At 48.1% G+C, this 11,835-nt stretch overlaps 1 pseudogene; it reads left to right on the top strand.

Annotated features, from left to right (window-relative positions):
• Window positions 1-388: 388 nt before the first annotated feature.
• Window positions 389-504, top strand: LOC134163384 (5S ribosomal RNA; annotated as a pseudogene).
• The last annotated feature ends 11,331 nt before the right edge of the window (window positions 505-11,835 follow it).

Raw genomic sequence — 11,835 nt, 5'->3', positions numbered from 1 at the left:
AAATGGCTGAGAGCACTTTGGCTGTCTGAAGAATTCCCAAGGTATTTTTGCTGTTTGTTTTCAGTTTGGGCAGCTAGTCCATTTGCATGAACCCTGTGAAGGACACGTGGGATGGGAAGACTGTATGCGTGATTCTCATCCACAGCTGTGCAGCCACTGCTAGTCCTATTTTGCACACTCATCAGTTCAAACATGCAAACAAAGGGTGTGTAGCTTTCATGTTTATGCTTTAGCTTTAAAAATGAGCCACACATGAAAATTGCATGAAAAACATCTTTTCAGGCTAGAAGCAAGCCCTCTGTGTGTATTAAAGGCAGTGTCACATTAGCAGCAAGGACAGAGCTCAGCCATTCTTGATCAAAAGGCTTCTGTCTTTGGGTTCAGCTTTGCCTATGGCCACTCCACCCTGAGAACGCCCAGTCTTGTCTGATCTTGGAAGCTAAGCAGAGGGCTTGGTTAGTACTTGGATGGAAGACTGCCTGGGAATCCCGGGTGCTGTAGGCTTTTTTCTTTATACCACAACACATCGTGCCCAGTACATAAACTGGGGGGGAGTTACCCGAAAGGGATGATGGCTACTAGGGTTGGGCTGGGTATGGGTTGGTGGGTGGTGAGCAATTGCATTGTGCATCACTGCTGTTTATTGGGTTTTTTTTTGTTTCTCCTTTAAGTTTTGTATTCTCTCCCACTGTTATTTCCCTTATCATTATTATTATTGGTGGTAGCAGCAGTGGTTTTGTGTCATACCTTAGTTACTGGACTGTTCTTATCTCAACCTGTGAGATTTACATTCTTTTGACTCTCCACCCCATCCCTCTGGGAGAGAGGGGAGGGGGAAGCCGGAGGGGAGTGAGTGAGCGGCTGCATGCTTCTGAGTTACCGGGTGGGCTTAAACCACGACAGCTTCTTCCCCCTGCAGCTTGAACCAATGCAGGCAGCAGTATAGTCCCTGTGCCAAACACAAGGTATTCAGATAGGGTACAGCAGAAAGCAGAGAGATCGTAGAATCTTAGAATCATATAATCTGAGAGTGGTTTGGGTTGGAAGGGACCTTAAATCTCATCCGACACCCCTTCCACTCAAGCTCAAAGCCTCCTCCAGCCTAGCCTTGAACACTGCCAGGGATGGGGCAGCCACAGCTTCTCTGGGCACCCTGTGCCAGGGCCTCACCACCCTCACAGGGAAGTACTTCTACCTCACAACTCATCTAAATCTCCCCTCTTCTATATGTATAACACCCAGCTCACTGTGTCTCACCTGAGAGCATCACAAGAAGTCTCTCGACCAGTCAGAGAAGGTCAGGTGGTCCCTGCAAGCTACTCAGCATCAGCCAGTCATGCTGGGCTGAGCCCTGTGCAGGCAGCACAGTCATTTGCCTTTACCAGCTAATGAACCCACCCAGTTTAGCAGACATGGAACAACAGGCTGTGGAAGATGGAACTTCCAAAACATTCAAACGTGTGTCCTCACTGAGATGAGTTTTTTGGGTGTGCAATTGGAAAGGTTTTTTGAATCTTCTCCCAAACCCTTGCTGCCAAAACAGAGTTGAATATATGAACCAGAGAAAATCAGCTAACCCCTGAGGCTGGGGTTAGAGAGGTGATCTCCAAGGACTTACCTCATCCAAAACTGTAGTAGGAAAAAAGGGATAAGGGCGTAACTGCTAGAAGCTGTCCCAAGGAGAAAAGTGAAAGTGCATCACTGTCCTGCATGACATGGCTGCAGCAAACAGCTACTTGAATTATATATAAAACAGAGGGCGGATGACATTAGAATTAAAAGTTGTCTGAAAATGCTGAAGGATGAAACTCAATCTGTCATATAAAAATTTAATCACCATGTTGTTAAACCAGAGCTTACTGGAAGAGTCAAAGTAAACACAGTTTCTAGAAGACTGTTTCTTCCCTTGGGGCTCCATAGCAGACCTGGAGACCTGATTGCGAAATTTCATCGTTGCCAGGAGAAGAAAAGAAATGAATGCAGACAATACCCAAAGCTTATGCTCAAAGGCCACAAACTGCAACATTTTTTCTACTTATCTTTCTGCTGTCGCTTTAAAAACAGATGAAATCTGGGGGAAATGACAGCAGCTCTCATTACTACGGGTGAGAATCCCCATTTAAATTCTTATTCATCTTGCAAAAAATAGAGCCTTTAAGGAAGGGGGTGGAGGGGGGAGGGAATGCACTCAGTTGCTTGGAATAGAAATACGACTCGTTCATACAAAGCATGGAAAATAATGATAATCCAAAGAAAAAAAATCTTGGCAGAATGTGAAATTCAGAAAAGGAAGGAGGGGAGAGAAAAGGCAGAAGACTGTAGAAAGTCCCAACAACTGCAGACGTTGAACTCAGCAAGGAGGCCAAGGGACAGCTCCCCCCACCCCCAGCAGTATTTCATGCGAGTCACTGGATAAAACACACTTTGGGAAGAGCAAGCAGCTATTTAGGGCCCAGCAAAGGAGGGCTGTTGGGGACTGATTTTAAGTGTTATTTCAGGGTTTAATTTTTGCAGTGGAATTATCACAGAAAATGGTACGGAAGCAGACAGGCAGAAATTAAGGAAAATTCATAGAATCATAGAATAGCTAGGGTTGGAAAGGACCTTAAGATCATCTAGTTCCAACCCCTCTGCCATGGGCAGGGACACCTCACACTAAACCACTTCACCCAAGGCTTCATCCAACCTGGCCTTGAACACTGCCAGGGATGGAGCATTCACAACCTCCCTGGGCAACCCATTCCAGTGCCTCACCAACCTCACAGGAAAGAACTTCTTCCTTATATCCAATCTAAACTTCCCTGTTTAAGTTTTAACCCGTTACCCCTTGTCCTGTCACTACAGTACAGCACACTTCTGTGAATCAAATGTAGTTGGAAGCATACACCAGACCAGGATCCAGGCAACCAAATAGCCCAACTCTGCTATTTTCAAGTTATTGATAAGATGAATGAATCACTAGTAGCAGCACTTAACTGTGAAATGGTATCTGTATTAAAGGCTGCCTCTTAAAGGGAAGAGGACAAACTCTGAAAGGATCAAAGCCCCCTCATCTAAACTGCTCCCAGATTATTTGATTTGAAGGTTTGCAGCAGCTGGGAAAATGATGGACATGAAATGTCACAAAATAAGTGATAAAGAAATAAGTGATAAAGACCTCTACAAATAGATGTCTTCAGTGCCAGCACCAGTCAATAAACAGAGAATTGTACAGATAGAGCAAGCTTGGGAAAATGAGTACTAGAGAAGGAGTGAAAAAGATTACGAGAGTCATGAAGACTTAGAAGATTAGAAAGCTGTGTCACAATTAACTCATTTAAGAGTATGGTTGAATATGTTGGCGACAGACACTGGCAAGCAAACCTTTAGAAACATAAAGATGTCATATGAAAGAGAAGAAGATACTGGTTTGGAAGCCTGAAATGACTCAAGAATTCTTTCCTAAATTAGAAACAATCCCCAAAGGTCATTATACATCATAATGAAATACATGCTGCTGTTGACACTTAATATAAAACCCTCTAGTTCTCAAATAGCCCAGGTGCTGGGGTTACTCAAGTAGATCTGCGAGCAGCAGATACATGGGATTGATTAAACCTGAAATTTTAAGTAACCTGAGAAAATTTAGAGGCAAGAGGGAGTTTGAAAGCTGTAGGGTCAGATAATATCTAGACAAATGTCATCAGGTATTTAAGGTGTTGTTAGCACATCCCTGAGGGGTGACATTCAGGCCATTCCTTTCAAGAGGAATGCCCTTTGTCCATGAAAGAAACTATTACAGTTTTTCTCCTGGTGAGAGGAGCCATTGCTTTGTGCAGTTCTTAGAGGCCCATATCACTGCAAAATTGCTGTTTAAAGCTTTTAGTAAAAAAATGCTAGCTAGTGAACTGCAGCCTGTGCTTGTGGTTTGTATAAACCCCAACTGAAACTGGATGAAACAAGGACAATGTTCAGATCCTGCTAACAGAGCACTTGGAAGCCTTCGGAGTGCTTGCTTTTAGCCAGCAGAGAACCTTTTCCTTTCAGCTGTACGAATCTCTTGTTGTATAGAGAGTTTTGGAAAGGGAGCTCTCATTGAAGTTGTGTCCCATGTGGACATCCCTCCCATATACTGCTAATGGACAACTTCTGTCAGTGTCAGCCCCAAGGCAGTTTTAAAGTCAATGGATTAATTCTTCTCTGTCTGAGAACAGGCTCCAATGCCCATTGTCTCCTCTACTTGGAAGAGACTAAGAGATAATCAGTTTGTCACAACTGTCAGGAGCACACTGCAGAGAGCTTTGCATGCTGACGGAGTAGAGCTGGTTGTAACCAGCCCAGACATTTCCCTAAAATTAGTATTTAAATAAATCCATTACTTTGGGAAAGCATCTGCTTTTGAATTAAATTATTCCAGATCTGAATATTAGCAATATTTTTGCTAAACTTGAGCTGTTACCCTACGAGAGCATGATTAGATATTAGTCTGCAACAGATTCCTCAAGAAACATAAGAAGTAACATGTGGAACCACTAAGAAGAGCCAAACGACTTAAATGTCAAATTGCTGCTTCAGCAAATGGAAGCAGATTTGGAGCACTGGGGGAATATGTAATTTCTTGGTTGAGAAGATGAGCCACAGCCATAATGAATGTTTTGCCAAGCCTATATCTGGTTTCAAAATCTTCCCACAGTCATCCCATGCAATGGGAATGCAATGTTATTAGAAAGGGGGGTAGAATAAGAACATCCTGAGCACTAATGAATGAATGTAGGTTTGTAACAGAGGCTGGTAAAATTAGGGGAAGTAGCTCAAAGGTTTTAAAACAGGGTCATGTCTCTTGCTAAAGTGGGAATGGGGGAAGCAGACCGTATGCTGAGTCTGCACTCGGTGGGTCCCCTCTGGAGCTGGAAAAGCAGAGCCCTGCAGCCTCACACCACTGCTGCTCACAACCTCTCATGCGCCTGATGTGCTCACTGAGCACACAGCAGCACCAGGATGCCCTTCCACACTGCTCCACATCTCCTGAAGCCCTCGGAGGAAAGCTGCATCCCTTTCCACATGTGTGTGGTCTGCTCTGTCTGAACTATGTGTGTGTGTCCCTGTGTGCATGGGACACACGTGTGTGTCCTGGGGGTCCCTGGGGGTCCCAAACAGCTGACTGATCCCTGTCGTGATACTGGACTTGTGCTACTGCCTCCAGCAGTCACAGTGGCTACATCAGCCACAATGAGGTGGAAGCCCTTAGGGACAGCTCTGACTCCTCCAGATCAGCTGCACAAAGACAGGGGAGGAAATGAAAATGCACACATGGTAGTGAAGTGGGGTGGGAGTACAGAGGAAGCCATGGAGATGCTCCAAGGACCGGGGCACCTCTGCTGTGGAGACAGGCTGAGAGAGATGGGCTTTTTCCAGCCTGGAGAACAGAAGGGTCCCCGGAGATCTTGGAGCAGCTTCCAGTGCCTGAAGGGGCCCACAAGAAAGCTGGTAGAGACAATTTCTGTCCTGTTCCAACCTGCTCTTTCGATAAGGGCAGGTAGGGACAGGACAAGGGGGAATGGCTTTAAACTGACAGAGGGGAGATTGAGATGAGATCTGAGGAAGAAGTTCTTCCCTGTGAGGGTGGTGAGGCCCTGGCACAGGTTGCCCAGAGAAGCTGTGGCTGCCCATCGCGGGCAGTGTTCAAGGCCAGGTTGGACAGGGCTTGGAACAACCTGGTCTAGTGGAAGGTGTCCCTGCCCATGGTAGGGGTTGGAACTGGATGAGCTTTAAGGTCCCTTCCAGCCCAAATCATTCTGGGATTCTATGATGATTCTATGATACCGCACAGACAAAGAACAGAAAAGGGTCTGTTTGGATTGCTGCTTGACAGGCTCTTCAGGTACTGTAGGATGGGATCAGGGCCCTAGCCTCAAAGGGAAAGTGGACAGAAGGGCTGTAGTGCACCTGATTTCCCTTCTTTACTGGGGAAAAGGCTGTGAGCATAATTATTGCTGCCTTATATTAATTAAAGAAAAGAATCACTGCCTCGAAAAATGCACTTTTTTGTTGTTGTCTGGGACAGAAGCACCTAGGCATTGCTCCTTCTCACCAGTTTTAAACCTGAGTCATGAAACAAGAGATTTAAGCACTGGGAAAGCAAAGAAATACTAAAAATTGGCCAGCTGGTCACTAAAGAAGATTTCCTGACTTATTCAGAAATGGAAATGAACTCTGCTAGTTTTCTGGTTAAGCCTGTTGGGCCATATTCAGGCAGTAAACACAACCCAGGTCCCTGTGCTGTATGTTACCAGTGGCTGTGGGGGAGAAAGGGCTGGAGCTGTGGAGATCAGAGGAATCAGGGCCACCTGAGTCCCCACAGCTTCCAAATCCTGTCCTTCCCTTGCAGTGATGGTGCCTGCCCAGTGGGGAAACTTGCAAGTGAAAAAAGTCATTCTTATCTTTGCTGATGGCTTTGCTGACAAGGTTGCGTCCCAAACTCCCTGTGTGCAGCCACAGCGTCAGGCTTTAGTCTGGGAGGAGAAAACAGCCAACTTCATTTGGCAGTATGATGAAAGAACATCAATGTAAGTGTTGTTTCTAGGGTTCCTCATGGGGCTCGGTTAAAAGATAGGTAGGAAGAAATCTTGGAGGGATTGTGATGAAAGTCTGTGTTTGTGTGGTAAACATGCCCAGTTATTAAAGAGTATTATGATGAGATTTGTAACCAAATATTACAAATATAGCTATTTATTACCAAGTGATCCTGTGGTAATCCCTTGGGGCTTCCCAGCCAGAATACTCAGGCATGAAGAATGGGGAGATAATCTCTCTTCTCGCAGTTGACAACAGACAGCCTCTTGTTCAGAGAGGAAAATCAGGCCAAAACTGCAAGAACAATTCAGAAAAAAGGAAGTCTATTGTTAAGGGAAGGCTGGGGTGTCAGCGACCCACTGCATGAAACCAAGAAGTGCACAAATGGAGCGCTTCGCTGTTTTGCTGCCATTTTTTTATTACTGAAAATACACTTAGCTGAAAACAATCAGCATATTTTTAACCACTAATGTTGGCTAAAAAAATTGAGTACAAATCTTCTATCCTGCCAGGACAGCTGAGGGGAGCTGCATAAAATATCAGAAATGACATCCTGATGTTGTGCAGAGGCTCACTCCAGAACAGAGCTCTTTCAGCGGAGTCTTGCAGTGATTATGTCTGGTTCTAATATTTATGGGCCATTAATTTTAAAGTGTTTAAAGTTGCTAAACAAAGAGACAGCATAAAATAGCTATTTTATGCATATACATACATATAATGATGTGCAGTACAGGATTGCTACTATTACTTCCTCATAAGGCGTTCTTAAAAATGAGTAGATGACGTTGCTCTCTGTCATCTACAAAGACCAGCCTGCGGCAGGTCGCTGCTCACCACTGAGCAATGGGAGAGGGGTAGGTAGAGGAATGACAAGGGCGTCAGAGGGAAAGGATTTGGGATGCTGCCAAACACCACATTTCTAAAAAGGCCAGGGCTTTCATGCCTGCAGCTATTTTCTTCACCTTGAACATCCCACATCTGTGGAAGCAAGGCTTGGGGTTTGCTGAAAAACACCTCATGTCCAGTTTGTCCAGCCAGGCATGTAAAAACCATTAAGGATCATGAGGACAAGGGGGAATGGCTTTAACTTGGCAGAGGGGAGATTGAGATGAGATGTGAGGAAGAAGTTCTTCCCTGTGAGGGTGGTGAGGCCCTGGCACAGGTTGCCCAGAGAAGCTGTGGCTGCCCCATCCCTGGCAATGTTCAAAGCCAGGTTGGATGGGGCTTGGAGCATCCTGGTCTAGTGGAAGGTGTCCCTGCCCATGGGAAGGTGAGTGGGACTAGGTGGTCTTCAAGGTCCCTTCCAACCCAAACCAGTCTATGGTTCTGTGATTCTATGATTACTACCATTTGCACAAATATTTTAGTAGTACCATTTGCACAAATATTTTAGTAGTACCATTTGTACAAATCTTGGCTGCTGTTACTTGAATATTGAAATTTATCTCAGTGGAAGTTTGGTGAAACACAGAAGTGCCCTGGGGCATTGGTTATGGTGGGGAGAGAATATGGTAAATCTCAGTGTCTCCTGGACTCCTTGAAATGCTACATACTGAAAGCCCCTGTGTATGCAGATGAGCCATGAAGGCTGAGGTAATTTGTTCTCTTCAACTGGAACAGTTTCTCCTCCTAGGCTGATTAAAATGTCTTGTAATGGATGCTTCGAGCAACTGATACCGTGACTCAACTGAAATCCAGCCCTGGATGAGCTGGCTGCCCAGAGATCTGCTGCGGAGGCAGTTCTTGATAGGCCTGGTCTGCTGGAGCGCAGAGCAATGCTCACCACAGCACAGAGGCAGCCTGATTGCACGGGGGACTGCAGGAAACTATGGCAAAGACCAGCTCTGTTTGGAAATAACTGAGTTATTTATGAGTGGGTTGGTATCTGCATACTTTTGTCAATAGCAGCATCATTCTAGAGAAAGAAAAGCCTATTCTAGCTGTCCTGTGGCGCGGGAGGAGGGAAAGCCCAGCTCACTGTGCAAGGATCTCCTCATCTTTTCCCGGAGGAAGAAAAATAATCTGACCCCTAATTTTGCCACCAAAGCATTCAGCAAGGCACCAGATCTCCTGCTCAGTTTTAGCCAAAAGCAGAGTGTGAATGCTTAGCTGCAGAAATGGGAGAGGAAGCTACTTTAAGGCCTGTTAAACTGCTTTGTTTTTCTCAGACTTTCTTATTTCATCCCAGCTAACACACGGGCGGGTGTGAATGCGTGTAGCAGCCAGCGTTTCCTGCCACCCGCCAGCTGCCTGTGTCTGTGAATGTTCCCTCTGCAGCCGAGCAGCCCTGGGTCAGAGCCCAGGCTCCAATCCAGACTCGCTGCTCTTGACTTCCTACAAGCATGCTTCTGACAAAAAGGACTCGTGCATCCATCTGGGGAAGAAAACAGGCAGCACAAGAGCGTCTGGCTCCAAGTCCAGCTCCTGCTTCATGGGTATGAAATGTCCAGCTTGCTGCAAATTCCCAGTGGTATTCAGCCATGCTCAGCATATCTCTGGGTCTGTGCTGCTCCACTCGTCTCTGCTGCACCAGCCCCCTGCAGCAGGGGCAGGGCTCATGGAAAGATGCTCCATCAGGCAGAAGCAACATTATCTCAATGAAGTGGAGTGTGTGTTAGAGGGTGAGTAACACCCTAAGGCTCAGTGACTCACCTAAGCACCAATGTGCATCCAGACATGGGATACCCAGGGCAGCCAGAGCTACTCAGGAGCCCATGTGTGGTCTCAGCCCATTGTAGCCTGAGCACCAGAGCACTCTGCAGGGTGAGGGTCTGCATGCTTCTGAGGACTCAGGGCAGCCCACCTTCCTTCACAAAGGCTGATAGACTAAGCAAAGGGCAGACCTGAGCATCCCACAGTTCCCAGCCAGGATCCCAGGCAGAACATGGATGCTTTGAGCTTGCACAGCAGCTCAGCGGGCAGCCAGCAATGAAGACAGGCAGCATGGCAGATAAGGCCTTCAGGTTACATGTGTCAGCTCTTCATCTCACTGGGCCTGAGCATCAGCACAGCCTGGGGTCAGCAGGTCTGCGGCATCCAGCAAAGCCCACACGGAAATTCCTGGAGCATTTTCCTATGAGGCATGGCTGGTTGTTTCTCTTCCAATCCCAGCACCCGTGAGCCAAACCCCATGCTTCTCCCTCAGCCACAGTCCCACTGGAACCTGCCTCTCCCAGCAGCTGCGGGGCTTCTCTCGCTGTTCTGGTACCCGCTGCCAGCACAGGCACTGCCAGCCAGTCTCCATGCTCGGGATCAGGGAGCTTCCTGGTGTTGTGAGGGGCACTGAGGAACTGTTTTCCATGAACTCCAGCTGCTGTTTAGCAGCACACAGCCAACAGCAGTGCAAGCGCCCTCCAGGACTCGACAGCTCAGCTGCAGCCTCCGTGCACGACAGCCACCCGCCTCTTTGAACCCTGTCCATGCTGTGGCAGTAACAATTGTGCCTTTGTCTCCTCGGCCTCAATGTCTTTATTTCAACTGTTGGCTCTTCGGGCAAGAGCCGGTCTCCTAGGCCACGGACACACGTTCGTTTTGCAAACAGCTGCCGCAGTTCAAGATAGTGCCCTGCTCCTGCTGGCCCCTTTCCAAGCTGTTGTTGCTGTTTCTGATGCTGGAGGAGCTGGCACTGAGAGCAATCCCTTCTCTGCCTCAAACCCCACAGCGGGGCTTCTTGACACAGCCCAAAGTGTGGGTTGGAGTTGCAGATCAGATCCTGCCTGATGTGAGTTTGGGGTGAAATCCCCTAGGAACAGGCCCTGGCTGCAGAGTGAGGTCAGACCAGGGCATTGGTGAGTGGAGAGAGCCCCAGGACCCCGCACGCACAGCCACTGGTGCAGAGGTTTGCTGCTATTGTGGCTCTTGACAAAACCCAGATTGTGAATGATTCCTACAGTCCCACCAGTGCAGCAGCCAGCTAAAGGGTCAGCTGTGAGCAGCTGGGAATAGCCGCACATTAAAACCCCTCAGAAGGATCCAAAAGACATCTGTGCACAGCTGTAGCGTGTGTCTATGTGTGTCTGTGTGCGTGTACAGCCCGTAGCACAACAACATTGTGATCTCAAGGAATGCTGCTGCTAATCAGAGAGAGACTTTGGGCAATCATTTAAGCAGGTGGTGCTGTAAATGATGGCTTTGCCCTGGTAATCTTCCTGAGCCGAGGGAAGAGCGGGTCCTGCTGGTTTCTGACTGGAGAAGCTGGAGGTGAGGAAAGAGCCTCCAAGGGCAGGAGGTGAAGCTGAAGAAGGGCTCCCTGCATGCCCTCTCTGCAGCCGTACCCCAGCTGGCTGTGGCTAAGCCTGGTGAGACCCAGGGAGGGGGACAAATGCCACCCCAGCCCCTGTGTGAGGCCATCATGGCTCTTAACCCTGTAGTGGTGTAGCCAGGGGGAACAAGGGGAGATGCCAGCTAGACATGAGCTCCGTGCTGTCTCCAAGATTCCTAAAATGATCCTGCAACACAGGGTAAGCCCCGCTGGGCCACTGCCCCTCTGCTGGCTGTGGATGTTTGTGTAGCTGGAAACACAGGGACAGCACAATGAGAGTCCTCCCTCGGAAAGGGTGGGCAGCTTTTCATTGGGAATATCTTGGCCTGACCGCTGTCCACAGTGGCCTTCAGAGGTGGTCTGAAAGCTAACCAGAAAGCTGAGGAGGTCTGCAGTGGGCTGGGAGTGAGCCTGGTGCTGGGAAACAGGGATTTCTGAATGTGCTAGAGTTGGCAAGAGTGGGGAGGAGGGGAGATCCACCCATTATTCATGGAGAGCACAGGCAGGTCTGCATTCCAGGACCTGCACAACACTAATGCCAGATGCAGAGACTCAGCATAGGGCCTTGGTCTCTCACCCCCACTGAGCGTCTCTGGGGTTTAACCAGTGTGGTGCTGTGCTTTAGGGATGGGTTTCACACCCGGGGAGAAAGGGCTCTAGCTAATGTGCCCCTTCCACCAGGCAGCCATGATTGCACAAGCTGAAGATGCTGCGTTGCTTTCCATTATCTTCCTCAGCACTTGTTTGAGAGCACCCTGCTCTCTTGTGTGGTGGGTTTCAAGACAGGGGCTGTTTCAGCACAGCTGTTTCCAGCTCAACCACAATGATGGACAGAGCCAGGATCACCTTTTTGAGGAAGAGCTTTTCGGTGGTGTGCCAGCTCACACTGCTTGGGGTTTTGCAGGGCACACCCTGTCCATGGACAGCATCTTCAGGTTGGTGCAGAAGCTCCTGAGCAAGCACAATGGTGGGCAGTGATCGGTAGTGTGTGTGCTGCTGAAGGGCTCCCTGCATTGCAGCTC

Source organism: Pezoporus occidentalis, unplaced genomic scaffold, assembly GCF_034315485.1.
Source record: "Pezoporus occidentalis ecotype Australia unplaced genomic scaffold, CSIRO_AGI_Poc_V1 ctg2, whole genome shotgun sequence".
Taxonomy (NCBI): domain Eukaryota; kingdom Metazoa; phylum Chordata; class Aves; order Psittaciformes; family Psittacidae; genus Pezoporus; species Pezoporus occidentalis.
The sequence above is the reverse complement of the archived record's forward strand: the minus strand, read 5'-3'. Positions and strand labels throughout refer to the sequence as shown.